The 27,516-nt window shown below is 35.8% G+C and overlaps 1 long non-coding RNA gene across 3 annotated transcripts in view; it reads right to left on the reverse strand.

Moving 5' to 3' along the window:
• Window positions 1–232: 232 nt before the first annotated feature.
• Window positions 233–27,516, reverse strand: part of LOC141577435 (uncharacterized) — a 43,060-nt gene continuing 15,776 nt past the window's right edge. For 2 of the 3 annotated variants that reach the window (XR_012506305.1, XR_012506306.1), the window contains 4 exons: window positions 17,196–17,335; window positions 16,657–16,847; window positions 16,462–16,577; window positions 233–15,896 (listed from right to left, as the gene is read on the reverse strand). This is a non-coding gene — a long non-coding RNA (uncharacterized LOC141577435). Of the gene's footprint in view, window positions 15,897–16,461; window positions 16,578–16,656; window positions 16,848–17,191; window positions 17,336–27,516 lie in introns of all 3 variants that reach the window. The other variant, XR_012506307.1, reaches the window with a different exon arrangement.

Below are 27,516 nucleotides of genomic sequence, written 5' to 3' on the forward strand. Positions count from 1 at the left end.
TTCCACGAGTCCGTGACCCCGACTCCTGAAACTGTACACAAAATTTGGTCAACCTATTATGTAAGATAGGACTTTCTAAAATTTAGACAATTTAAACACTACCATTTAACTTGACCTAATTGGTATTTATAGAACACTGTACCCAACAAATGCACTAAACACATTTTTTCAAGGATTTTAACAAAGGAGCATAATGAGGGGGCTATAAAATAATTCTCAACAACCGTCAAAATTGCTCATTCTAACAAGGTATTTTGTCTGAACACAGTGGAATTAAATGAGAAATCCATAAAACAGAAATGTGTTCTGTTATGAAGAAAGTCACATTCACAAGTGAAACAATTCTTTTCCAAATATCACATAGGTCAACAAACAGATCACAAGAAAAATACAAAATAGATTAAAGTAAATGATAATGAAAATACAACAGGCCAAAATTTGTGGGATGCAGCTTAAACACTGGTTAGAGGGAAATTTACAGCATTATATGCTTAGGGAAGATGAAAGTGTTAATACTAATTATCTACATTTCTAACTCAAGAAGATAATGCAAGAAGAGCAAAATAAACTCAAATTGAGTATAAGGAAGAATATTCAATAAAGTTAATAAGTCAAGTAGCAAATAGAAAAATAGTAGAAAGGATCAACAAAGACAAAACGTGTTTCCTAGAGAGTAGAAATTGACAAGGCCTTTATATGTCTGGGAAAGAAACAAATTAACATTATCAGGAATAAAAGAGAGAACATTATTACAGATCCTGCAGAATTTAAAAAGAATAGTGAGGTAAATTCAAACAATAAATTCAACAAATTAAATGAAATGGACAAATCATTTAGAAATCATAACTTACCATAATGGATACAAGGAAAACTACAAAATCTTTTTAAGAAATTAAATCCAGAATCAATAAATTTCTCACAAAGAAAATCCCAGTACAAAATTGTTTCACAGAGGAAATAATCCCAACCTTAAACAAATGCTTCAAAAAATATGAAAGGAGAGATCAAATAACTCATTTTATAGGGCCAACAGAGCACTGAAAACAAAACATCAAATCACATAATCAGTTTACAAGTAGCCATCCCTCATGACCATAAACAAAGATACCCTCCATAAAATATTAGCAATGGAATCTAACAATTTATACAGCAAATAATGTGTCATAATAAAGCTGTCCCAGGAGTCAAAGGATAATTTATTGTTTGAAAATCAGTCATTGCAATTCACCCTATTAACAAATTAAAAGAGAAAATGAAAGAGATCAATCATAGGAAAAAATTATGAGAACATTCATTCTTGGTAGTAAGAAAATTAAGAAAAGAAGGAAGCTACATATGATAAAGAGCATCTACAGAAAACCTAGAGGTAACATCACTCACTTCTTATGGTAAAAAAAAAAAAGCTTTTCCCCAAAGATTGTAAAAAATATCAAGGAGTTTGCTCTCACCAATTCTATTCAATATCCTATTAGAGGGCCTAGACTTTGAACAAAGCTAGAAAACAAAATGCCTAAAGTTTGGAAGGTAGAGAAGTAGAAGTGTCAACTCATGCATAACAAGTTTGTTCATATAGAGTGATACTCCTCTCTCCTCCCTCCTCTCTCCACATAACCATTGGACAGAATAGAAGCTTAGTAGTTGACCCAAATATATACAATTAAGGTTTTCTTTACAAAGGTGCCAAGCTGCTTCAGTGGGGAAAGGAAAGTTTTTCACAAATGTTCCTGGCATTGCTAGATACACATATGGAATGAAATGACTCATGACAGCTACTTTTCAAAAAATAAACAAATAAAAATAATTCAAGTTGGGATGTACAACTAAATGTGAAATCTAAAAGACCCTAGAAGAAATCATTGGATAATGGACTCTAAATTTAAATAGCAAAATATTTTTTACACAGAGAATGTTCATAAAAATCACTAACCATAAAAAATAAATTGATAACCTGGACTACATCAAAATACTGAATTTCTCCTGTTCAAACAATATAATTGAGAAAATGATTAGGCAACCACAGAATAGAAGAGAATGCTCACAGTTGATAAACATACCAAAGGACTTCTGTTCAGAATACATCAATATCTGATATATCAGATTTTATCAATGTCTGATAAAAATCAATAATAAAAACCAAACAACCCCAATGGAAAAGATAAGCAGAAGACTTGAACACTTTATATATATTTAGATATTTACCTATTTATATATATATATTTATATGTTATACTTTATATTATTATTTATTATATTTTATTTGTTGTATGTCTGATATATTTATGTTATATTAATTATTATGTATTACATTTATAAGTATATTTTTATACTTATATATTTATATATAAATAAATGTTATAAATATGTAAGTATATTTTTATAATTATATGTATATATCTTTATCTGTATATATATACACATATATGTATATATTTTATGTATATATTTTTATATATTCATATATGTATATATACTTACATGTATGTCCAATAAACACATGAAAAGGCTCAGCATTAGTCAACAGGAAAATGATCATTAATGTCACAATGTGAGATACAACTTCACGTCCACAGAAATGGCTACAATTAAAATGACTGAGAACATAAAATGCTGAGCAGATGTGGAGCAACAGGAACCCTCACACATCGCTGGTGAGAGTGTAAAGTGTACAATAATTTTGAAAAACTGCAAGTATCTTAGAAATTTAAACAGACAATTAATGCTATGACTGTGGCAGGAGGTCAACTAGAGGATGTGACTGTAGGTTGATCCCTGAGCTGGACCCAGGCAATTGGATATTACTCACACTGTTCCTTGAACTTAGAAAATACTTTCTGTCCACCATTTCCCGTTTTCAAGGACACCGCCTTAAGAGAGTAATGTGTTGCTGAGACCATCTGGAAGGTATATGTGTCTGAACCCAGTTAAAGCCTCTATACAAACTTTTGAGATGCTGGCAGGTGGGTGCAGATATTTAATCCTCTTGTGGCCACCCAAGACAAGCATCGTATGTAAGTTCCATTGCTTATAAAACTTGCTACCTATCAATCTGGAGTGCTCTGGCTCTTTCTTTGGTTTGTCCCTGTCCTCTTTGTATGGGGCCAGTTTCAGATTTCCCCCAGGAAGCTCCCAAAGTTTCAAACCAACAAAGACATTCCTATGCATTTATCCAAGAGAATAAATATACGTATCAACGAAAAGACTAGTATGAGATATTTAGAGAAGTTTTACTTAGAATGGGACAAAGCTAAAGAAAAAAAATAAATCCCCAAATCCTATTCCAGAAGAGTGAATAAACAAATTTTAACATATTTCTTCAAAGGAATACAATTATTCCCATAAGAAGAATAGGAACCAGTCAACAAAAACATGAGCTACTAATGCATGTGTCTACATAGATGAGATAAGTAAGAGAAGCCAAAGAAAACCCCTCAAGAATCTTGGGGGCAACGTGGAGCAATAATATGGAGGAACAAAGTAATAATATTTTGCATTCACTGTCCTAAACCCATTACATATATGATTTCATTTAATTCTAACTATATATAGTAGGTTTCATGGTTCTCATTTTATAAACAATACATTATAGGACTATAAGTCATTAAGTATCATGCTCCACATAACAGAGGATTAAGCCACAGATTCAGTATATCAGCCCAGTTCTGTCTCAATTTTAATCCCTACACATTGAAGACTATTGCACTGACCTACAATTCATTTCTACTGTTGCACCTGTTTTCTAATCAAACATGCCACCTCATGTCTTTCTATTCTAAGAGAAGCCAACTTTCAGTTAATCTCTTCTTGACTGAAACAGTGAGAAGAGATTGTCACTCTTTCTTTGCCTATAAACATTAAGGACCATCTTTTTATTATACTGAGGTTTTTAATATACAATAGTATGTATAATATAAAAATACCCGTGAATACAAAACTGAGAGGTAGCAAATGTTGTTTGTGCTAATATACTTAAAACTGATTTTGTAATAAAGAAATAAAGCAATAAATGGTAGTAAACTAACATTTGCCACAATTCCAGAAACTCCTTGGAGGCAATCACTATAATGAATTACATGTGCATATTATCAGTCTATGTTCATGCTTTTGTATCCTATATAAGTCACAATAAATATTATATGATATTTATATGAGTGTTTTGATGAATGGAAGTGCCCTGATAGAATTACTGTAACAGAAAAGAACAAATCTGACTCCATATTAAATCTGTTTCTTTGGCTTTAACCCTGTGCCCTGTTTTCTAGGCTTAGTCTTGCTAGTTCTGCACCTTTTGTAAAAGAATGTTGCCTTTAGCCTGAAATATATAGGAGAGCCTTTTCTCGGGGCTCTGACCTGTAAGGATATTAATACTTTTGCACATATATAAAGATAACAAGGTCCAGAATAGAAAATAACATTTGTTTTGTTAGAGGTTTTACAGGGGCACCATGACCTGACCCAAGAGGACAGTTACAAGAACAAAGAATTCCTACATCAAGAAGTTTGCAACAACCAATCACACCCCTCCCCTTTTTTAGTATAAAAGGAGCCTGAATTCTGACTTGAGTAAGAAGGTTCTCCAAGACATTAATCTGCCATCTTCTCAGTCTGCCACCTTTCTGAAAAAGTCACTATTCCTTGCCCCAGCACCTCATCTCCGATTCATTGGCCTGTTGTGTGGAGAGCAGAACGAGTTTGGACACGGTAACATTATGAGGGCAATATCTTGGCTTTTCCAGAATACAAGGGCATTTAGGATCCTGCTAACTGTACTCTTTATATAAACACATAAAAAGTTTGCATAAAAATCTAAAAATTTATCAAATATTAAATATTAATCTTTCTACAGTAAGTATAAGGCAAAACACAATTTTTTCAGACATAGAGCCTTTTTTGCAGACTCAGAAATGTTTACTATACTGTTACAACTTAAAAATCAAGAAACAGTGGAGTTTTAAAATTTAGAATTTAGAATTCTAATTAGAAATTAGAATTACTTAGAAGATAGAATTACTTATAAAAAATGATTACATCTATTTCTAAATTATACATTTACAAGCAATGAAAATTGCACTAAGGCACTGTAACCCAAATTTAAACTGCTATTAATCAATACTATTTGTAGTTCCACAATTCTAAAACACATTTTTCACATTTTAATAATTTTTTTATTCTGGAGCTTCATAAAATTGATATGTATGTTAAATGTACTTACTTACTGTTTCTTTTCTTATCTTTTCCTCTGGAAAAAAGTGATGTTGGTAAATGCATGGGGTATTATACTCTTGATGGAATTTTGTACTTAGGGTATATAATCAATTTGTTTTAAGTTTTAATTTGTGTCATAAAACAAAATATCATTAGCTACTTTCACCATATTCAGGGTGCTCAATGATGCCAAACTTTATGCTTACTTTGTTAAAAGGATCTGGATGCCTTTCTCCAATTAAATTTGCTCCAGAATTCCATTGGGAATGACTACCACTGTTTGTTGTTTGCATTTATTTCACATAAAAAGATAAATCAGAGTAATCTAGGGACCTTATATACCCTTTGTAATTTTTTTCTACTTCAACATTGGGTTTTTAAATTTGTTTTTTAGAAATGTTTCCCTAAAGGAAAAATAACTTTTACATCCTCACACTTTTCACTTTTATGCTTTCTTAAAAATTCAGAAGTAAAAAAAATTTTTTTTAAGTGCCCCAAACTCAGGAATGGCACTGTGATTAAAAGCAGAAGCTCTCAATCCAGCTACCTTCATCCAAATCCAGAATGCGCCTGCCAAACTGGGCGGACTCAGGTAAATTTTTTACCTTCTGAACTTTAGTTTTCTCACTTGTCATAGAGGGATTATACAACTTCCATTATATTCTGAGATATATAACATATTAATCATGCAAAGCATATAGCACGTAGGTTGACACTTCATCAACAATGAAAGTTAGATGTTTTATTATGGTTAAGTCAAAAGAATTCTTTGAGGTACAAATTTTCATGACATTTTACACTTTTTCTTCATACTTGAAGACATAATATTTACTAGAGAATTATTAATTAACCAGTTTAAGATACATATATTTTTGAAATCTAATCTCTATAATCACTATGTAATTATGTTATTGAGATCAAATTTTAATAAAATCATTTTTTTAAATGCACATATCTGCGCTCCTTCTACTTCTAATTTTTACTTATTTACACTTCCTCTCTTTTGTCCTTAATTTGATCTGCCAGGACTTTTCTATTTTGTTTTTCTAAAATAAGTTCAAGGACATGTTGACAATATATTCCCTTTTCTATGTTCAAATGCATTCGTTTATACTTTTATCTTTATTATTTCCTATTTTTGCCTTTCCTTGAGTATATTTTATAGTTCTTTTTTGATTGAGTTGAGTTCATTTAATTGTATAATAGGGTAAGCACTTCAGAAATACACAGCTGTGTCATTTCTTTTTTCAGTTCTGATTTTTTTTAAATGACATTGATTTCCACTTCTCTTCCGAATGTTCTTATTCATTATTCAGAGCCACCTATAAATGTTGGAATGGGTTTGCATTATTTGCACTCTGTATCAATTACCTTCAGTAGGAGAATGAATTATGGGTCTTAGTCTTTCACTCTTCCTTATAGTCACACCCTTAACCATAACTTTATTGTTCTAGAGTGTATTTCTCTGCCCCTTGGCCTTTGGGCACATCCATGGGAATTTCTTAGACCAGAGGTGATTGGCAATGATACAACTAGAGACCTTCATGTGCTTGTGCAGCTGCACTTGCATTTTTATGTTTCTGCTATCCATCACAAGAAGATGTCTTGGAGAACCTACTGAACCAAGCCCAGCGTAGTCTAGTGGAAAAACTCAGCCAAAATCTGTCAATCTCTCAATCTTATCTCACTTATAGATTCTGCACCAAGAATATGTCAATGCTGTTTCAAGCTACTGAATTTCATGTAATTAGTCAGGATTGTTATGACAATAGTTGATAAACTCAGAGAGATTGGTAACTAGAAATGAGGTCTTGTGGTAATAAAATTCTCAAACGTGTGACAAAGGATTTGACACCAAGTGGTAGGCACTGAAGAAACAGTTAAAGCAACTATAAAAATGGTGACCTATATGAGTGGGAAAACACTTAGTAAAAACCATTGCCTGTGATAACATGGAAGGAATAAAACCTACCTAATGACCTTAAAAGGGTAGGAAGAGGTAATTTTAAGAAGATTCTGAAAATGTGTGCTGTTATTGGATGCATTTGATAAGGTACTAAAAAGAAAGAATTGAGCTCAGAAAGAAAGTGGCCAGTTGGGAACAGAATTTGAAGAGAATATAGTTGAGCTGGGAAGCCCCATGAAAAAGATAGGCAGGACCCTCAGGCAGGGCCACTACTCTCCTGCCAGCACCATCCAGTTCCCTGGCCCAGTGGCATTATCACGCTTTTTGCATCTAAAACGGCTTGCTTCTAGGAAAGCAGAACTTAACCCTAAGATTCCATTGGTTCCCTGAGCTAACTCCTGATTGGTCCATTTATAGCACTTCATTTGCATGGAGCTCACTCCTGATTGGTCCATTTCTGTCACTTCTGATTGGTCCATTTCTATCACTCCTGACTAGTCCAGTTCTACAAAGCTCATTCCTAATGAGTCAACTTTTGTTACATCTTATTTGCATATGATGTTGCAAAGTCTTGACCAGCAGCCTATAAAAGCCTATGTAAACCTACAGACAGGGTCCAGAGCTTGGAGTATTAACTCCTTTGGGCCCACTGGCGTAATAAACCTGAGTTCTCCAACCCTCCAAGTACTGTTTGGTCTCACCTGGATCCAGGTTGCTGTCACAATTAAGCTGTAACACTGAGCTGTAACACTCTTTGCTGCAACATAGGCCAGAAATTAAAGGGATGGAAAATAAAACTATTTCTCACAAAATCAACTTCAGGAAAGAAACCAAATATGGAAGAGGGGGTAGGGATAGGTCCAGGAAAACATGGCCTCAGGCAAAAGACAAAAACAAGATTATAACTGGAAAGCCCATTTCTAAAAAACTCTGAAAGAATTAATATGAGCACCTCAGATACGCTCAGCCAAAGAAGGTTCTAGGATGGTTAAAGGTGTGGTTACACAGAAGTCTGATGCACCCTGCACCTCTAGAAGTGATATAAAATAACAGCTACAGAGTTTTTGAAAATGTTGAATTGGCTAATGCCTTGGCAGCCTGGATGAAAGAAAACTGAAACCACTTCAAGAGAGAAAAACTCTCAGGGCTTCTAAATTCCTACAGGCAGACAGCACACTGGGAAAGCTGACCAGGCACCAAAAGCTTCCCCCCTAGCTTTAGGGCAGAGGTGGGCCCATTTTCCCTGTAAAGGAATGGATAGTAAATAGTTCAGGCTTGCTGGCCACCTGTGGTCTCTGCATATTTTTCTTTGCTTTCATTTTGTTTTTAACAACTCTTTTAAACTTAAAAGCCTTCCTCATTTCCCAGATCATAAAAAAGACAATGAGTGGCAGGATCTAGCTTGATGGGCCAACCTGTGGAGATCCTGCTCTAGGCTACGTGGACCTGACAACATTTGCCCAGGAGAAATTCAGAACTCTATAGGACCAGTGACTGCTCTGTCAGACAGACATGTAAGACTTCATTCAAAGTTATTGCTGTGGGAGAGAGAGGCCTGAGTTCAGGCTGAACTCAATTCACCGAAGCAAAGGGTGGCAGAGGATCTCATAGCTGTGATTAGAGGAATCCTGGCCCATCTGTGTTTGCTGAGTTTTTCCAAAGGAGAAGTAAGCGTTCTTCTATTTCTATGATGGACGGTAGTTTTGCAACTTGGACCAAGGTGCCCCTGAAGTTGGGGTCCACAGGGACTGGAAAATAGTGCCCTCTCTTCCTTGAAAATTCCTTTCCAAAGGGAGGGGCTCTCAGGTCTTTGAGAAACACATTCCTGGGCTGTTCAACTGGCAAGAGGATGTCTAAAAGAATGACAACTCAAGAGGCAAAGAAAGGATTTGCAAGCATGCGTTTTCTTAAATAAATGCTGTAAGATAAGGGAGGGGAAAGACAACTATGTTTGGGCCACCTGGCTGGGGTGAGGGGGTGAGAGAGAGGTCAGGGCCCGAGACACAGGAGGAAGTCTGCTAAAGTTTAATGAAGCTGAGAGAAACGTTAAGGCTATTCTGATTTGAAATAATTAGCATTATATTAAAAGTATATATATATATATACATATATATACACACACACACACACACACACATATATAACATATATATATAACATATACATATATACATATATAAAAAACATGTCAATAATTTTAACTCACCAAATCTGCTCCGAGTATACATCCTGGAGATATTCTCATATACGTGCAAGTGTAGCTTTCTTAATGCAGGGAGTAAAATTCTAAAGTAAATTTTTCAGAAAGCAAAATTATGCTTGTCTTCTTGTCCCTTTCATTTGGTCTTCTGGGCTGGCTCATTCCCTGCCCAACGATGAAGATAACCCCATAAATTTCTGATCACTTTTTGACAATATAAAATGTTCTCAAATCATGTTTAGTTGCACAATCCAGTCTTAATCTTGTTATTATAATGCCCTGACCCGTGTAATAGTCAAAACTTTAATACTGACTTAATATTAGAACTTCCCTCTTTCCCCTGGTTGGGAGAGGAGATTATATTGGTCTTTCCTCTCTAGCTTCAGAAAAATATACAAAGGAAAAGAGGAATGAAGTCGAATGAGTTAAGAACTTTCTCACTGTTTGGTAATGTGGAAATTTGGCTTCAGTTCTCTTTGCAACTGACATATGATTAAAGCTGTCTCTTCCTCTTACGGATACCTCCATTGGCTTTGGGGGATCACCAGTATTCCTGCTCCTTTTCCCATTCCCACTGCCTTCTGGATGCACAGCCATTTGGCAGTAGCCCCTTGGCTGAAAATGAGGTCTCCTCTCTTCAAAAGGACTGACATGTTACTCTGGAGTTGAAATTTTTAAAAAAAATACTCTATGTACCTCAGCCTTCTAGACCAATGGGGAAAAGAAACAATAATAAGGATACTTCATTTAGCTACATTATATGTTTTTACATTTTAAGAGAAAACAGTGAAAGAGGAGAGCAGTATGGGGGATGCATACAGGAAGAGAAGACCAGAGACACAGAAACAGAGAGAGAAGTAGAAGGAGACGGAGGTTCATCAGATCGTGGAGTATATGTTAATTAGTTTTTAAGTCTCCCTCTGCTAGTTCCTCAGCTGTCACAAAATATTTAGCACCTCAAACACTCCTCTTTGAAGCTGCTAACCAATCAACCACCATTCGCAACCATTTAGCTCCTAGTTACATGCTAGAAACTAATTTTTCTAGAAGAGCTTCTATCTTTCTTTCATTTTCACTGAATCCTTGTACCCGCTACAATGTCTGGCATATGGTAGGCAGACATTTAATACAACAATTTTGAATTGATAAATGGAGAAATGTACCCTTCAGCCTACAGGGAAGGGAGTTACACTCAAATCACCCTGGTGGGACTACAGCAATAACACCAGATGAAGTAAGTTAGAGGTAATATCTTACCCACAGGCTAAAAGTATGTTCATTTTTCCTTTTAATCCCCTAAACTTGTATTGTGCACCCATTAAGCAACCTTGAATTTCAAAATCCACCTTTGCCTTGAGGGGAAAATTCGTATCATGGTAGTACACCCACGAAGTACTGGAATTCTAGTGGTTTTAAAAAACACAAGTCTAAAAAATACAGAGCCAAACTGCCTTGCTTCTAATCCCAGCTCTGTCAGATATCAAGTGATCTTGCACAAGGTACGAAATATCCAGTCATTCTTATTGGAGAAATGGGAAAATCATTTTAGAACCTACTTCCTAGGATTATTGTAACATTAAGTGTTAAGAATTTAGCCTAGTGTTAAGGACATGCTAGGTATTCCACATGCATTAGCTATAAATATTTTTTCACTATACTCTCTGCAGAGTCCCTAAGGATTGTTCCTTGTGTTTGCAAAAACACAATCCTCACAAGCACAAAATGAGCTCTATCCTTTACTTCCATTTCTTCTGTATGCCTGTATTAAATTTCAGTTTAGGTTTGTTTAGGTTTTCATTGCCCCAAATGCCCCTGATGTTGTCTATCAGAAATACCATCACTGCCGGCTAACGTGTACACCAAGACTGCCAGTGTCCAACGTTTGCTTATGTCAATATTGGTACTAATGACTTTCACTTATAAAACTCAAACCTTATAATCATTGGGAAGAAGTCTAGCACAGTTTCCCTTCAGAGTAGAAGCCATAGGCATCGATGCTATTCATATATTACACTACTTTTTCTCCCAAGGGAATACAAACATAGGAAATTCAATGTTCTTGTTCTCTTTTTATAGTCCTTTATCCTAGAGTTCAAAAACAAATTTATGACTCATGATCAGAGGATATTTGAGAAAGTGGTATTATTCTATGCCCAGTTACCCCATTGGCTGGATTTCATCCATTGACTTTGAATCAAACTTATATTTCAGATCTTTCTTCATTAGGAAGTGTTCTACTATGCCCACATGTCCCAGAGTTCTGCTCAACAACGCATGTAGATGACTACTTTAAAGCCCCACAACCATCACTAGTCCTCCAGATACAGTAAAACATGCCAAAACTCTATGGTATGCACAGCTTAGTCTCAATAATGTCAGAACAGGATGAGAGACTAGCTGAGGGGAACTGCGGGCTGGCGATAGCAGTGAGAAAGGATGAAGGAACCTGGGGGAACTCACGAGTGCTATTAGAAGCTTTCAGAAATCATGTCATTACTTACAAACATCAAGAGAAGTGAGGAAAAATAAAATAAGGATCTGTTCTTCATGGATGGCTGACACTACTTGCTGTTATGTCCTAAGTGTAGAACCAAGGTTTGTAACATATAAACCACTCACATTTCAGAGCAAAGAGTGGTTATCAATCAACTGGTGAGGTGGAGTTGAGCCTCAGAAAGACTACATGTTTTAAGCTGCATCCTGGCTCATAAATTCCCCATAGAAACTGCTACCCCAACAAATGTCTTGATTTCTAAGACAGACAGATGTAAATGACCTCAAAAAAGATGGCTTTGAGCCAGTGACTAGACAGTTCATCTCTCTTAAGTTTTCCAATAATAAAGGTCATACACAAGTAGCCAAGATTCCTACAAAGAAACAAAGTTTGACAAACTTTTTCATACTATACTCCTATACTCTCAAGGAAAAGATTCACTCCCTGGGAAGGTAACTAGAACACAAATGCAATTTTTAGGAAATTACTTTGGAGTAGATATGGATATAAATTTACACTTTTGAGTAATATTTATCTACTCTCATCTTTAAAACTCGTCATGATGCTGCCTGTCAACATTGTAAGCTATAAAGCTATTAAAAGGCATTAATATTTATTCCTCATGATGCTTCTAGGGGAATTTTAAATAATCCTTTGGAGGCTGTTTATATACCTAGGGTTTATTTGTCTGTTTGATTCATAAATGGATACACTTATAGAGCCTCAGGCTCTACAACACTCACATCATTGGATATAAATCCACAGAAAAATACAGCATCAATGACAGCAGCATAAGGTACAATTTTAGGTTTTACAATGATCTGCCCATTAAGGGGCATTCATTTATAAGCAACAGAAAACCTGTCTCAAAGTGGCTTAAAAAGATAAAGGGCATTAATTGGCTTTAATAAGTAGAAGCAAAGAGAGACCAGCCTTTGGAGCTGATTTGATTCAGGTGTAACGGAATGTCAGTCAAGACACAGATTTTCTCCATCTTTCTTCTTTACTTTCAGCAGTGTTAACTTCATCCCCAAACGGCCACACTCATCCTAGTAACAATTTTAAGGGCTCTACAATTCTTTCTTCACATCAGTGGAGGGAGAGAGACTCACTGACAGAAAATTTCTGATAAGACAGGAGAAGCTTATTTTGCATTGAACCATAACACACATTTTATCCAGTCTTGTTGGACCTAAGTCAGAGATGACAATTTTCCCCATATTTTTAGATTATTGTCATACTGAAAATATTTTATAAACTATTATGGGTTTATTTCCACTTTAACATCTTCATGTAAGAATTTCACAGTGCCAGAATATAATGACCTCATAATAGGAAGACATCATTTTGATTATAAAGCAGAACATTTTTTTCTACCCCCTCCTTTAAAATATTGCCACATTCACTACCTTCTCAGATTATAAGAAGCACATAGAATCAATTTCCTCTCCTTAAATACATTTTTATATCCACAATGCATGAATCAGATACTGATCGATGTAGTAACTTGTGGAGTTTTTGAAATATTAAACTTTTCAGTTAGCACAGTGATTTAAATCAACTAGGAGAATGTGCCCTCAAAATATTGTTTTATGTAATTTTCTAGCTATTACCATAATAGCAAAGTAAAAACGGTTAAACTTTACAAAGAAACTAAAAGAAAATATTTTACTTTTGCTGCTCCTTTGAAAATGCCATTATTAGTGTTCAAACAAAGAGAGCAAACTTGTAATTTGGGTGAGGGTGAAATCCCTTAGACATAAAATTATTAATTTTATCACAGTTTTACAATAACTTATTTAGAGAATAAAGAGGTTACTTTATTTTAAAGCATTACAAAATATTTTATGTTGCAAGCAAAGTGAAATTTAAAGTTAAACATATTAGCAAATTGAACTAACATAAATCACTCACCAATGTAGTTTACTGTTTAACAAATCCATAATTATGGAACTTAGGAAAGATGTCCTTTTTTGCCAAAATTGGTCAGATTAGCTTTGAATCCCTAGGCAAACTCTACAAGTCTCTGAGTCTTATGATCTTCATCTATAAAATTAGAGAACTACACTAAATGAACTTTAATATCCCTCCCAACCTAAACATTGATGTAGCATTGTTCTCTTAAGTAATCCTTTGAGGAATGAGAGTTTCTAGATACATAAAGCTCCCCTTTAAGTTGTAAAGCTTTACTTTTACAATAAATGCATTATATCCTTCCATTCACACTAAAATAACATGAGAAAACTGATAATGCAACCTCCTAAATTCTGCCTCTCAAATTTGGGATCTGATTGACTGGATAAGCATGCAGGGATTTCTGTGCCGTGGCTCCAATTCTCTGCAATCCTGGAAAGAACTCTGAGTCTCAAAATGAGAATACCAGACACTTCCCTGTCTCTCTCTCAGTTTTGAAGACAAAAGAGTTTCTATTTATCAAAGTATATTTAAACAACAAATCACCATACCAATGCAAAGAATTATTATTATGGTGACCAGTTTTGACTTGTTCTTGATTAAAATAGCTGGATTTACTATAATTTGTAAGTTACATAAAATATATACATTTCTGAGAACTTGTACATTTATGATTCAAATTGTTCAATTAACTTGACTATTTTGTAGTCATTTTGCTTTGTTTTTAATTTGCTGCTTTATCTCCTAATTAGTAGGATCTGATCCTCAGTTTGCTTCTCCCAGAGTCTAGAATTTTGACCTCTGAATACACAAGAATGAATACCTAAAGAGTTCTCTGTTACTCTGGCAAATCTGGTATCACCACCCGTTTTAAAACAATGGCTCCCTAAACTGGGAAGGGCTTTTGTTTGTTTTGTTTTGTTTTGTTTTTATGATTCTGAGGCCTTACAGTGTGTTATTTAATATGTCTGGGGCAGGACATAGGAGAGCTGTTTCTCAAAATCCCCCCCTGTCAATTCTAGAAACTGCTATTTTGGGAAAAACTACTTAGCTCTCAATTTTAATAGCTGTTGCTTATGTTTTATAACAAATAAAAATTTTTCCTCTCACATTGATCATAAGCACATTCAAAGAAAATGTATAAATATACATAGAGAACTACCTATAAGAATCTTCTACAAGAAAGCCTTATAACATTATGTTACTGGTAGAGCTAAGACACAGCAAGTAGATGGTGAGAAGTGAGTGGTGTTACCCTTAGGAGCCAATTGTTTCTGCTTTGTTTATAGTCATCCACTGATCAACAGAGACAATCTCATAACAGCTGTCATTACAAAATAAAACAGGGAAGATCTCTAAATGACAAAAACTTGGCTAAGTAGCTAAACAGCATTTCTGAGAAAATATTTCTTGCAGGCCTAAATGAAAAGTGTAAAATAAACTGCACAGTTTCCTGTAGAAATTTAAAGATCTCCATGCCTCTGGAGTTTACCACAAATAGGACAAAAAAGTTAAACAAAATTACTGTTGTTGACAAATAAATTAACTGCAAAAATATGTGTAAAATAGATGCAAATTCAACCTTTAGGAAGTTTAAAGCATGTATAGATTTTACATTCTATTCATTCTACACAGAAGTCTTAATTATGACAATGAGACATACAACTTTTGGGGGTAGGAGGGTATACCTCAGTGGTAGAGCACTTGCTTTGCATGCATCAAGGTTCTGGGTTCAATCCCCAGCACCTCCACCATAAAGAAAGAAAGAAAGAAACAGACAAACAAACAAACAAACAAAAACAAACAAACATAATTACCCCAAATAAAATAAAATAAAATAAAACATTTGGTTCCAAGAATCAACACTATTCCTTGGAAACTTAATACAAAACCACATGTGGTTTTTCCAGGAGCCCTGGAGTCTGTAGCCACTGCAGAATGTCTTCATGTGCTTTGGCTGTCTTCTTGGTATAAACCTAAAATGAGCATGGTGTTGGTGCCGTCATGCTTCAAGGCAGCTGTGTTATATGCTGGGAAGTCTTATTTAGATAAATATAACTGTCCCATTACATTCTAGGGAACATAGTTTAAGTTCTTCTTGAAAAGTTGGATGAGACATCGTATGGGCTGTCTGTAATACAAATCCGCCAGGGTGTGACTCCAAATATTGCCACAGGAGGCTGGAATGTAAATACACATAGTTGAAGAATCTATCGCTTTTCCTCAGAGGAACAGCATATTCACAATCACTTTGTCTGTCAAGTCCTAATTACTTAATGTGACATGAACTTGAAAACAGGGGTCAGCTACCTTTGTCAGTATGGAGTTTCATGACCGGTCACATGCATTCCTGAAAAGTTCAAACCCCCTGGGAGAGGGATGGATGATACAGAAGGCACTCGCATTGGCTGTTCTGGTGATTTTGTGTTTGGTCCCAGTTTCTTTCAGGAGAGGTAATATAATACAAATCACACAGATTCTAGCAGTTTCATAGCCATCTTTAATAACTTGACCTATTTTGCCATGTGCTTTAAAGCTTCCACTTTAAAGAGATGGAATGATTTCGCTTTTGCCACCCTCCAGTTAAGAGTAGCGAACTGAGTAGCGTTCAAATTAAAATGCAATTCATGCAAAAATATCCAAAATATACTGGCTAGAGATGGGAACCTTCCTGAAGCTCTTCTTGTATTTGCTCACACTCTGAGCCATGCTTACTTCCTGCTCTCTCTTCTAGATCCTTCTCACCTTGCCTGTTAAACAGTGTTTGCCTCCAGCATTTTCATCCTTAAAAAGCAAGCAATTCCTGAAGATGCGACTACAGTAGTTCTGTAACTGTTGAGCTGACGGTGTCCTGAGGTTACCTGAAAGAAGACATTTCTGTCATTACATTCTCCAATCTCTCTGCCAGCCCTTGCCTCAGAAATGGGAATGTGATCTCACCTTTCACGAATCCAGAGGTCAGAGAAGAAGCAGGTGTACAAGTCCAATGGGCTGGATCGGATGTTGGGTGCAGGGCCAGAAGGACAAGTCTCAGGTACTGGGGCCATCGCTGGGGCAGCGGGACTCAGAAGCACTGCCAGGCGTTGCCTCCAAGATCCCTGCAGCTGCGCTGTCAGTGCTGAAACCTTCCCCTGGAGCCCAAGACCCAGACATTCAATCACTGTCATTTTGAACTAAAAATTTGTCCAGGACATGAGCTTATGCTGAAGTCTCTTGGCCTGAGCCATAGGCCTCATTTGGAGAGACAGGGAAGGAGTTTATTTCCTCCAAAACATGAGTTCTTAGCAAAGAAAATCCTAAAATGACAACCAGAAATCTTAAAAGACAAGGGAATAGATGAGAGGATAAAACGATTTATGCCAAAATGAGGGACTGACTTATGACTGGGCTGGATATAGGTTAGGGTAGAAACAGAAAGCAGTTTTATTTTTCTCCCACCAGGGGCTGCAAACACACTCGGCAGTATCCAGCTTACCTACCTCTGGAGTGCATCCTGACCCGACCTCCGTCTACTGTTACTATATCCAGGGCTCTCCAAGGCCAAGATTCAACTTCAGTCTAACTTCCTGCTCCTCCCCTCCTGCTCTGCTCAGGCCTGATGGATGGCATGTAGACTTGCCTGTGGGAGAGAGAGGCTTGATCTTGATTTTATTTTTTATCCAGTTAACTTTCTATTTCTTCCACCGCCCCTCTTATGCTTTTGACTGTCTAAGATTGGGAGCATAAGAAGGACTTGGAAAAAGAAATACAAATGCTTTATGTGTCAAGTTTTTGTTTACTCATTTTTTTGTTTGTTTTAATGTGGCTCTTGGGTGCCCTCTGTCATGGGCACCATCAAAAATTTGACTTTCTATCTCAAGGTCCATTTTCACGTTCCTTAGAATATACTCCTTCCCTGCTCCCCTGCAGGGTGTCCTCTTCCCTGATATTTAATGTATTTCCCTGTCTGGCTACTCACACCCTCTTCCATCTCTTGTCTGTAGCAGAAAACTCCCAGCATCCTTCTGCTAAAGCCCCTCCTGTCACTGGCGAGCCCTTTTGGGTGAGTTGCTTTTAAGACTGCTAGGGCTCTGATACTATTTAGCCCTTGCTGACTTTTTGCCTTATCCGGCCATAAGCGGGTAACTCCAGCCAATCTTCTACCTTCAAAATTATGCAGGCAAGAGACAGCCATCAACTTCTTGGTTGGCTTAAAACTAAAATTGTTGGGGATTAAGAACTCTTTTGCATTCCTCTCCAGGAGCAGCCTGATAAGGACTAGGATTTGTAGCTCAACAAGCACCCAGTCCAGAAATAGGATGCCTGCTTCCCTTCCTGTAAGCAGCCCACGTTTTCGGAATGATTCTCTCAGGATCCCTTCACTCCGCAGTAGTTGATGGGAGGAGAGGAGCCTCTCCCACCTGCCAGAAGGATGGAAAAAATCCTACAACTTCTTATTCCTGTAAGATTCTTCGAAAGAAGGCTTTCTCAGTGAATCTCCAGTCTACTCTAAATATTGTTCGAAGATGGGTGGTGATAGCGCCTGCAGTGGTTGTAGCAATCTTTAGAATGCAGAGGTTCATACCACACATCCTTAGTTTAAGAGTTTTGGGCTAAATTCTGAAACAAAAGCAGTTTAAATAAGAAATAAAAGTAGAACTAGGGATACATTTTCTGATTTATTCTGCCACCCACCTAGTAGTACAGCAGCCAGGCTCGAGAGCTTAGTGCTCTTTTCCCCACCATGCCCATGTTTCTATTGGCAGATTTAAAAACATTGTGGACAGAGAGGAGAGAAGGCTAAAAGGGATGGGAACACTCAACATACTCCTCCTATTATCCTGCCTTTGAGATTCAAGACTCTTGGTTCATGAAAGGTTAACCACATTCTTTGACAGCACTATAGAATACATGTGATTCCTTTTTATCTAAAAATAGAGCTTTCTGAAAAATACAGAACTATATTATTATTTTAATATGTAAGCTTGTGCTCAGTGAGGTTCTAAAATCCTGAAAACTTTCTCGACACAGGAAACATAAATCAACGGCCTGTATTTAATATCACACAAAGCTGAAATAATCCTACACATTAAAAAAAAAAAAGGAAAGAGGAGAGAAAGCACTCTTATAGCTGTAGTACATTAAGCAGATATACATGGTATTTATCTTCAGTTGGAGCCGTTGAACAGGTGGGAACCATGATTTAATACGCTTTGTTTTAAATCAACATCAGATAGAAGGCACCAAAAGCAAATGTGTAATCTTATCAAGCACAGCAACTGAATTTGAGGTTATCCATTTGCCACTAGAGGCTCTGAAGCTCATAGAATAAAATTCAATTTTGATTATGTGCACAGATAAAACCAATGCAAAACTCTCTTCAATTTATACAGATAAAATAGATTTTCTTATAATTGGAGCTCATTCCAATGTTGAAATAATGTTTAAAAAAAGAGAGAGAGAATGAAAGATTTAAATACTATTATATCTAAATAGAGGAACTAAATGTAATATAATAAATTGTTTATTAATAAGAAACTGGTAATTAAAATAAACATTCCAAACTAGATATGTTTTTTAAGTATTATCTGTTTTTAAAAATAATGTGTTTCCTGTGAATATGGCATTCAGATAATTTTAATATTCATTTACACTTTAAAATCATTGACTATTATGACAAAAAATATGTTTCCCACTACAGTGTTTATGAAAATTAAAAATATAGTGATTACTGGAAAACATCCTTTGTTTTTATGGAGAAATTCGTTATCCCCTAATGCATCTGAAATGCAAAAAAAAATTAACAAAGCTTTTTATTTTTAATTAATTAAATTGCGGTTTGGAATTATTTTACTTTGCTCAGTTTGTACAGGTGGGATAAGGCTCTTAAATTAAGTGTCCCCAGAAATAGAAGAAAAATTGAATTATCAGATAATCATAAAAACAAGCTCCAAAAAGAGACTGTACAGTTAATAGACTAATTATTTTGATGAACAGTGCATTTAATTCTTAACCACCTCTCCACAGTAATGACAGCTAGTAGAAAAGCAATTACAGTGTTAGAATTATTCTTATACCTGCTGAGTCTGACCCTTTATATTTCTATAGGGAACCCAATAGGGTTTGTGATGAATTGAGGTGAGATAATACATTTTCTTTGAAGCTGATTGTGTCGCCACATTTACAAGCATCTAGCATAATAATTATCTGACCAAGCATTCTTTGTTATAAGCAATATGTACAAAATGTGGGAAATCAATAATAAATAGAAAATGGAGCTGGCAAAAAGAAATCATTACACATGAGTTGGAGTTACACTCAATTGCATAATAAAATGTTCTTCTACAAGAAGACTTGTGTTAGCCCAAAATTCTCTACAAACATGGAGTTGTACGCTAGTGATAACATTTCAGAAAATCAGAAGAAAATGTATCATTCTTGTTTAATGTTAAGTAATAAAGTAATCATCCACATGTAACCTTATGAGCTTTCAAACACATGTGGAGTCAATTTCTCCTTAACATTGTGTATAACATTTCTTGAATAGTAACTTTTCCTAAAGATGTCCTCATAAGTCAGAAAGTGAAAAATCAGTTGACCATCTATATGGAAGAAAAAAGACTAACTTGCATGCTCTCTCCTTTTTCTACATTACTGGGGTATTTGAGTAAGAATGAGAGTATCTGTGAAGCTTGGAAATGAAGAGGGGGTTTTCCAAAAACCTGGCTGACTCCATGTTAGAATAGTAGATGGGGGCTTTTGTAATAAATTAAAAGTAGGCAGGATAAAGTGATACTTTTTTAGCATAAGAATATAAACAGTCAGCCCAAACAATGTCATCAGGCAATGCGAAAGTCTCATTATTTGGGGGATAGTTGACCCTAAGACAGACCAACATGCAAGACCAAGGCAGCATGGGAAGAAAAAAATGATTGGAAAGAGGGTAATTTGGGTGTGGTGCCAACAATGGTGACTATAAATCTGTCACACCCACCGAGGAACCACTGGGAAGAGAACTAGGATATGGTTCCCACATTCTTCATATTTTCTACCGAGTTGATTCTTTTTACACTGCAGAAAGCAATGTGAAACTGAAATAATGAATAGTGAATGAATACTAAATGTAGAATAATGTATTTTTCTAGAATCCAATGGATATATTAAGAACTCTCACATTAAGGGATTGCCTGTGATTGGAAACATAATTTATTCTTTCTCTTCTGTGTATCCTTACAAAAGTAGCTGAAAGTTGGTCTTGCTGGGATTCTTAGGACCAGGGTGTGTGTGTGTGTGTATGTGTGTGTGCCTGTTGTGTGTGTGTGTGAAGACAGACAGGATTCCATAAGCTATTGTCAATTCATTTCACATGAGTTATTCTCAGGCCATTCTTTCTCTCAGAAACCCACCGACTAGAGACTGTGCACAGCCTTTATTTACACACCCAATGTTGTGAGGAAAATCACCCTCCAGGAGCTGAACTAAAACCTAGTGAAACATCTGGGGGCTGGGGTGTTGAATTAATTCCTATTTTCTAGTTCAGAACATTTCCTGTAATTCCATGTGGCCAACTCCAAATGGCACATCAAATACCATACTTTGTTCTTACTTTAGCTTAGAAACCATTTTTTGTCCATTACTAGTCCATCAGTTCTTTGTGCAATTGTTGGGTTAATATTCTGATGACTTAACACAAAATTCATTGACTTTTTATGAATGGAGAAGGGAAAAAATAACCCTACTCAACAAAGGTTACATCAGAGTTTTTTATTGATTAACTTCCACATTGCAGAAGTTAACTAGCATCCTTCTTGAGTTATACCAAAAAAAAAAAAAAAAAAAAAAAGGAGTGGGTTATTTTGTATTGGAGTCTCATTCTTTTGTTAAAATGTTAAAAACTCTCAACAGTAATTCATAATGCATATGAATCTATTATTGGTGAGTACTTGAACAGTCTCAGAGTATAAGACACAGCTAGCTCTGTCTCTGAAGAATCAGTTACCTGCGGTTAAGACAAGTATTCTGGGGTCAAGTGAACCTGGACTCAAGTGAAAGCTTCACCATTAACTTGAAGTACAATGTTGGGTGAACTCTAATCCTCATTTTTTTTCCCATTTATAAAATAACATCAACCTCATCAGGATGTTATAAAGACAAAATGAAATCTTTTAATTAATTTCTCTGATAACATTTGCAAGGTCAACTGCTCTCATTCCTACTGACTCTGAGCTCAAAACATTGTAAATAGAAAACGTCCCCTGAAAAGAGTGCACAAGAAGGGAAGTAAATTCACTGTTTGAACTTGAGAAGCTGGTGCTGGAATTTTTTTATCTGTTTGCATCATCAGTTCTTTGGAGTATCTTTCTTCATGAAAAGAGTTTCATTTCCATTATGTATTAGAGAATTGCCTTAGAATTGTTAAACTACCCTTGGCACCCTTTGCTAGCACCTAGCCCTTTTATAAATGTATTCATTTCTTCCTTTATTTTCCTAATTTTTGTGGAAATTTGAGAAAGGAAGAGGGGTATATGAGCGATATTACTCTGTTATGTTGAGCTACAAGTCTCAATGTATTTTTCTAATTTACATGGCATATATATGGATTTTGAGGATAGTTGTACTTTCAACTGTTCCCTGTCCTTGAAAGCTCTCAGAGTTTGCAAACAAGATGACAAGACTTCACAGAGAAGACCCCCTGTGGTAGGCCCCCGAGTTTCATGAAACTTCTGCATCCTTCTGGAAATAACCTGTTGGAATGTAATCCATATATAAGGATATATTCTAGCAGTTAAACCGTCAATTGATAAAATATGGATATTTGATCATTAAGAGTTTTTAATATGTGTATATATATTTATATATAGATAAAATACATACATATCTATATATGTATATATACATATTTGGGGGTAGAGGAAAGAGGGTCATGTAAACCTAAACAGTCATCACGTTACCCCACAGGAGCCTGACATTAACAAAGAAGGTAATAAATAACTTATGGGGGATAAGTGACAACATAGGTGCAGCAAGAAGGGACAGAACACACGTATAACTATTAAATACACTTCTATATTTGTTTGGCTGAGTGCAGGCTGGCCCCAGGCTTCTGCACTTGCCAGACAAGTAAGCTGATGATACTCAAAAAAAACGTGTTTTTTTTAATTCAAGCAGAGCTCCATACCACTTACAACATGAAAATACAAAAAATTCATCAAAGAAAGAAAACTGTCAAACTCCACTTCCAGCAAAACTTAGGTATCACTGCTTTCTCTGCATTCAATGCTTTATGTGATTCTAGTACATGTTCTAAAAACAACTGCTCACTTGACTGACAGGTGCATATGTTGATGGATAAACTCAACATGAATGCAACAGGTCCATGCAACAGGTCAATAAGCATGAAGTGAAGAAAATAAGGGTTTCAGATAAATTAGTTTAAAAGGGGTTTTTTAACAAGACTACAAATGCTCTTGGCTGGCCTTAGCTCTCCAAAAGATTTAAACTGGCTGGGAAACAATGCAATTTGGTTACCAGTTAACACTGTTATTCAATTCTGTATAAACCTTTTAAAATAATTATTACAGCCTAAAGTCAACCAGGTAACAGCACTACAACACAGTACAGACCTGCCCTGAAAAACAATAATATGCCCAACTGACATCTGGCCCTGTATCATTTCATAATGGTAATTCACCCCACCTGTCCCATCCCCACCTCCCCATGCTACATCCTACCCTCCCCCCAAAAATCTAATTTGTGCAAGAAATGTCAGGCTTATTCTATCTGAGAGCTTCAAAAAAAAAAAGATACACAACATGTAACCAGGTTCAAATATTTTGGGCAAATCCCCCTCAGAAAAAAGGAATAACCAAAATAAACAAAAAGTTAAGAAAGTGCCTAAAACATATGCAGAAATGCACACCAAGAGAGGATCTACCAGGTCAAGAGAAAGTCTTTAAAAATAATAATAACAATAATAGTATCAGTAGCCTTAATTGTCCTTTCTTTTAGTACTGGAATTCTATCCTTTCAGATTCTATTAAGTAATCAACATAACAACAGTCCAGATCAGTTCAAATTTACATTAATTTATTTAGTATCTCACATGTCTAAGCCATTGTGCTAGACAATATGAAGAATATAAAGAGGAAAGGGTGTAGTTCTTGTGTGGATGTGGAGTTAGCACAGTCACAGAGCTGGGTATACAAATACAATAGTTCTTAAAAGGAGGATTTAATAAATACTGAATGTATATTTAATCCCAAAGTCGCTGATCTCTATTTCACTGAAGTGAATACAGGGGAAGAAATGAGCCAAGGGTTCATGGAAAATGGGCCAAATGAAATAGGCAGAGATGCAAGACACAGAAGTGGGTAGAGAAATAAGCTATATAAATGTACCCAGGGAGGGAGGAATTCTTCAGAACATTATAGAATGAGAGGCACACCTGCTGACTGTAAGACAACTGGGCTTCTCTCCTGCTGTTTCTAACTTTTAACTTCCCTCCACATGAAAGAGAACACACACTCTTTAGAAGATCAATGTTACATCTTGAATATACATATACGTAGCATTTGAGCTCTGGGAATAATGAAGTGTGCCATTTTCTGCTGCAAGAGCCGTAAAGGTTTTGAACTTGACTCAGAGGTGAAAAGTCTCTCCAGAGAAGCTTTCAAATATTCAGAATTCAGGACATAGTTTTCCTCTAAATGTGAAAAGAAATCCCAAAGGAGAAAAACCAAAATAAATCAATCAATAAGAGGGTGGGAAAAAGAGTGGACCAGCTAGTAAGATGGTGTTAGAAACTTGGTAGTTTGATAAATTCAATTTTCTGGGCATACACAGTACAGAGGAAGAACAAATGGGGCAGGCCAAGGAGAGCAAACTTGCTAAGCTATTATACAAAACATACATGCAGAGGAGTGTTTATTATAAAACTGTAAGATTAATTTTAAAGTTTCTTTATTTCTACTGTTTCCTTCCAGGGTCCTGGGAGAGGCTCTAACAATGTGTTTATATGATCATACATCTTGAAAAATTTGCAAAATAAGTTTGTTAACCGAAGTTAGTTAAGATAACCAACTTACGGTTATAGGGGCAGGGGAAGGGGGTGGGAAGAGATAAATTGGAAGTTCGAGATCTGCAGATACTAACTACTGTATATAAAATAGATAAACAACAAGTTTACACTGCATAGCATAGGGAACTGTATTCAATATCTTGTAGTAACTTATGGTTAAAAAGAATATGAATACAAATAGATATATGTTCCTATATGTCTGAAATATTTTGCTGTACACCAGAAGTTGACAGTACACTATATACTGACTTCAGTCCAATAAAAAATTTACTCTAAAATTTTTTTTTAATAAAATAAAAAAATGAGACTTAAGGAAGGAAAAAAAAAATCACTGTCTCTTTCCTCTCCAAGTTACCCTCTGTGACAAGTCTCTTCCTGTCAAATCAGGCAGCTTTTTGGTATGACCTCAGTCATTACTGGGATCTAGCCAGAAGGAGGTTGAGTTGCGGACCGGTTTTAGAATGATGGCATCTGTGATTCCCAGTTACTTCTTCATAACCAGTTAACTTATTTCTAGCTCTTTCAGGGTGGCAATTACATCTGATATATTTATTTACCTACTCAGTTTTGCATCCAATTTTGTATTTATAATTTTATTTTATTTTGCTTGAAAAGGTCCCCAGTATTATATAAGCTTCATGACCCACAAAACCCTGGATGAAACATAATTTCTGGAATGGAGAAGTCGATCACTGACTTGAAGGCAAGGAACACATATTCCAAATCAATATGGTATAAAAACTGAGACAACATGACAGAATTAATGACTCAGTGAGGAATGAGAAGACCTAATTTCTTACCCCAGAACTGTTTAATAGTCATAATAATTTCATCTCTTTTGCATTATCTGTAAAAATGGAAAGGTTAATCCAACTCATGATTCCCAAACACCAGTTCTGAACTGGTGTTCATTCATAACAAAGTTTGAAAGATAATTCATTCCTTCACACATGACTAGAGTATTTATTCAACATCTACTATATGTCAGAAACTGCTAGGCACCAAGGTTACATGGACTCTGCCTTCCTGCAGCTGAGAGCCTAGTTTTTTGTTTCGTTTTGTTTTGTCGGTAGGGCTGGAGTGTAGAAACGATAAGCAAATATCACAGAAATGCACACAGAATTGCATATTGCATCTAAGTACTACGAAGATAAAGGAAAAAGAGCCACTGGAGAATACAGTAATTAACTTCTGAAGGAGACAGATAAGGCTTCTCTAAGAAAGTGCCATTTAAACTGAGATACGGATAAGCCCAATGTAAGCAATGATGATGAGGGATTAAAAAAGGCTGAGAGCCTATCAGGCAAGTGGCAAAGTACGAACAACGTCCTGAAGTGGGGCAGAAACACAGCTCACAAGAGCAGTGGTCTCCACATTTTATTTTGATCATGTATAATTGGATAAAAATTTTGACCAGAATACAATGTTTGTTTGTTGTTTGTGTATTTATCCATAAATAGTATATATACACTGTTTTATTTATATTATGTGTATAGTACAAAAATAACAAAAATATAAACGTTTAAATGTTAACGTGAATGGTACAGGAGACTTTCCACTCTCTCAAAAAATTAGCACTATTAATTTCTAATTTAATTCAGCACTGTTTTTTTTTTCTTTTTAACATTTTTTATTGATTTATAACCATTTTACAATGTTGTGTCAAATTCCAGTGTTCAGCACAATTTTTCAGTCATACATGGACATATACACACTCATTGCCACATTTTTTTCTCTGTGAGCTACCATAACATTTTGTGTATATTTCCTTGTGCTATACAGTATAATCTTGTTTACCTATTCTACAATTTTGAAATCCCAGTCTATCCCTTTCCACCCTCTGCCCTCCTGGCAACCACAAGTCTGTATTCTCTATGAGTCTATTTCTGTCACGTATTTACACTTTTTTTGTTTGTTTGTTTGTTTTTGGTTTTGGTTTTTAGAGTCCACATATGAGTGATCTCATATGGTATTTTTCTTTCTCTTTCTGACTTACTTCACTTAGAATGACATTCTCCAGGAGCATCCATGTTGCTGCAAATGGCATTATGTTGTCAGTTTTTATGGCTGAGTAGTATTCTATTGTATAAATATACCATTTCTTCTTCATCCAGTCATCTGTTGATGGACATTTAGGCTGTTTCCATGTTTTAGCTATTGTAAATAGTGCTGCTATGAACACTGGGGTGCAGGTGTCATCCTGAAGTAGGGTTCCTTCTGGATACAAGCCCAGGAATGGGATTCCTGGGTCACATGGTAAGTCTATTCCTAGTCTTTTGAGGAATCCCCACACTGTTTTCCATAGTGGCTCCATAAAACTGCATTCCCACCGGCAGTGTAGGAGGGTTCCCCTTTCTCCACAGCCTCTCCAGCATTTGTCATTTGTGGATTTTTCAATGACGGCCATTCTGACTGGTGTGAGGTGATACCTCATTGTAGTTTTGATTTGCATTTCTCTGATAATTAGTGATATTGAACATTTTTTTCATATGCCTTTTGATCATTTGTATGTCTTCCTTGGAGAATTGCTTGTTTAGGTCTTCTGCCCATTTTTGGATTGGGTTGTTTTTTTTTTTTTCTTATTGAGTCGTATGAGCTGCTTATATATTCTGGAGATCAAGCTTTTGTTGGTTTCATTTGCAAAAATTTTCTCCCGTTCCGTAGGTTGTCTTCTTGTTTTACTTCTGGTTTCCTTTGCTGTGCAGAAGCTTGTAAGTTTCATCAGGTCCCATTTGTTTATTCTT

This window comes from Camelus bactrianus, chromosome 4 (assembly GCF_048773025.1).
Source record: "Camelus bactrianus isolate YW-2024 breed Bactrian camel chromosome 4, ASM4877302v1, whole genome shotgun sequence".
Taxonomy (NCBI): Eukaryota; Metazoa; Chordata; class Mammalia; order Artiodactyla; family Camelidae; genus Camelus; species Camelus bactrianus.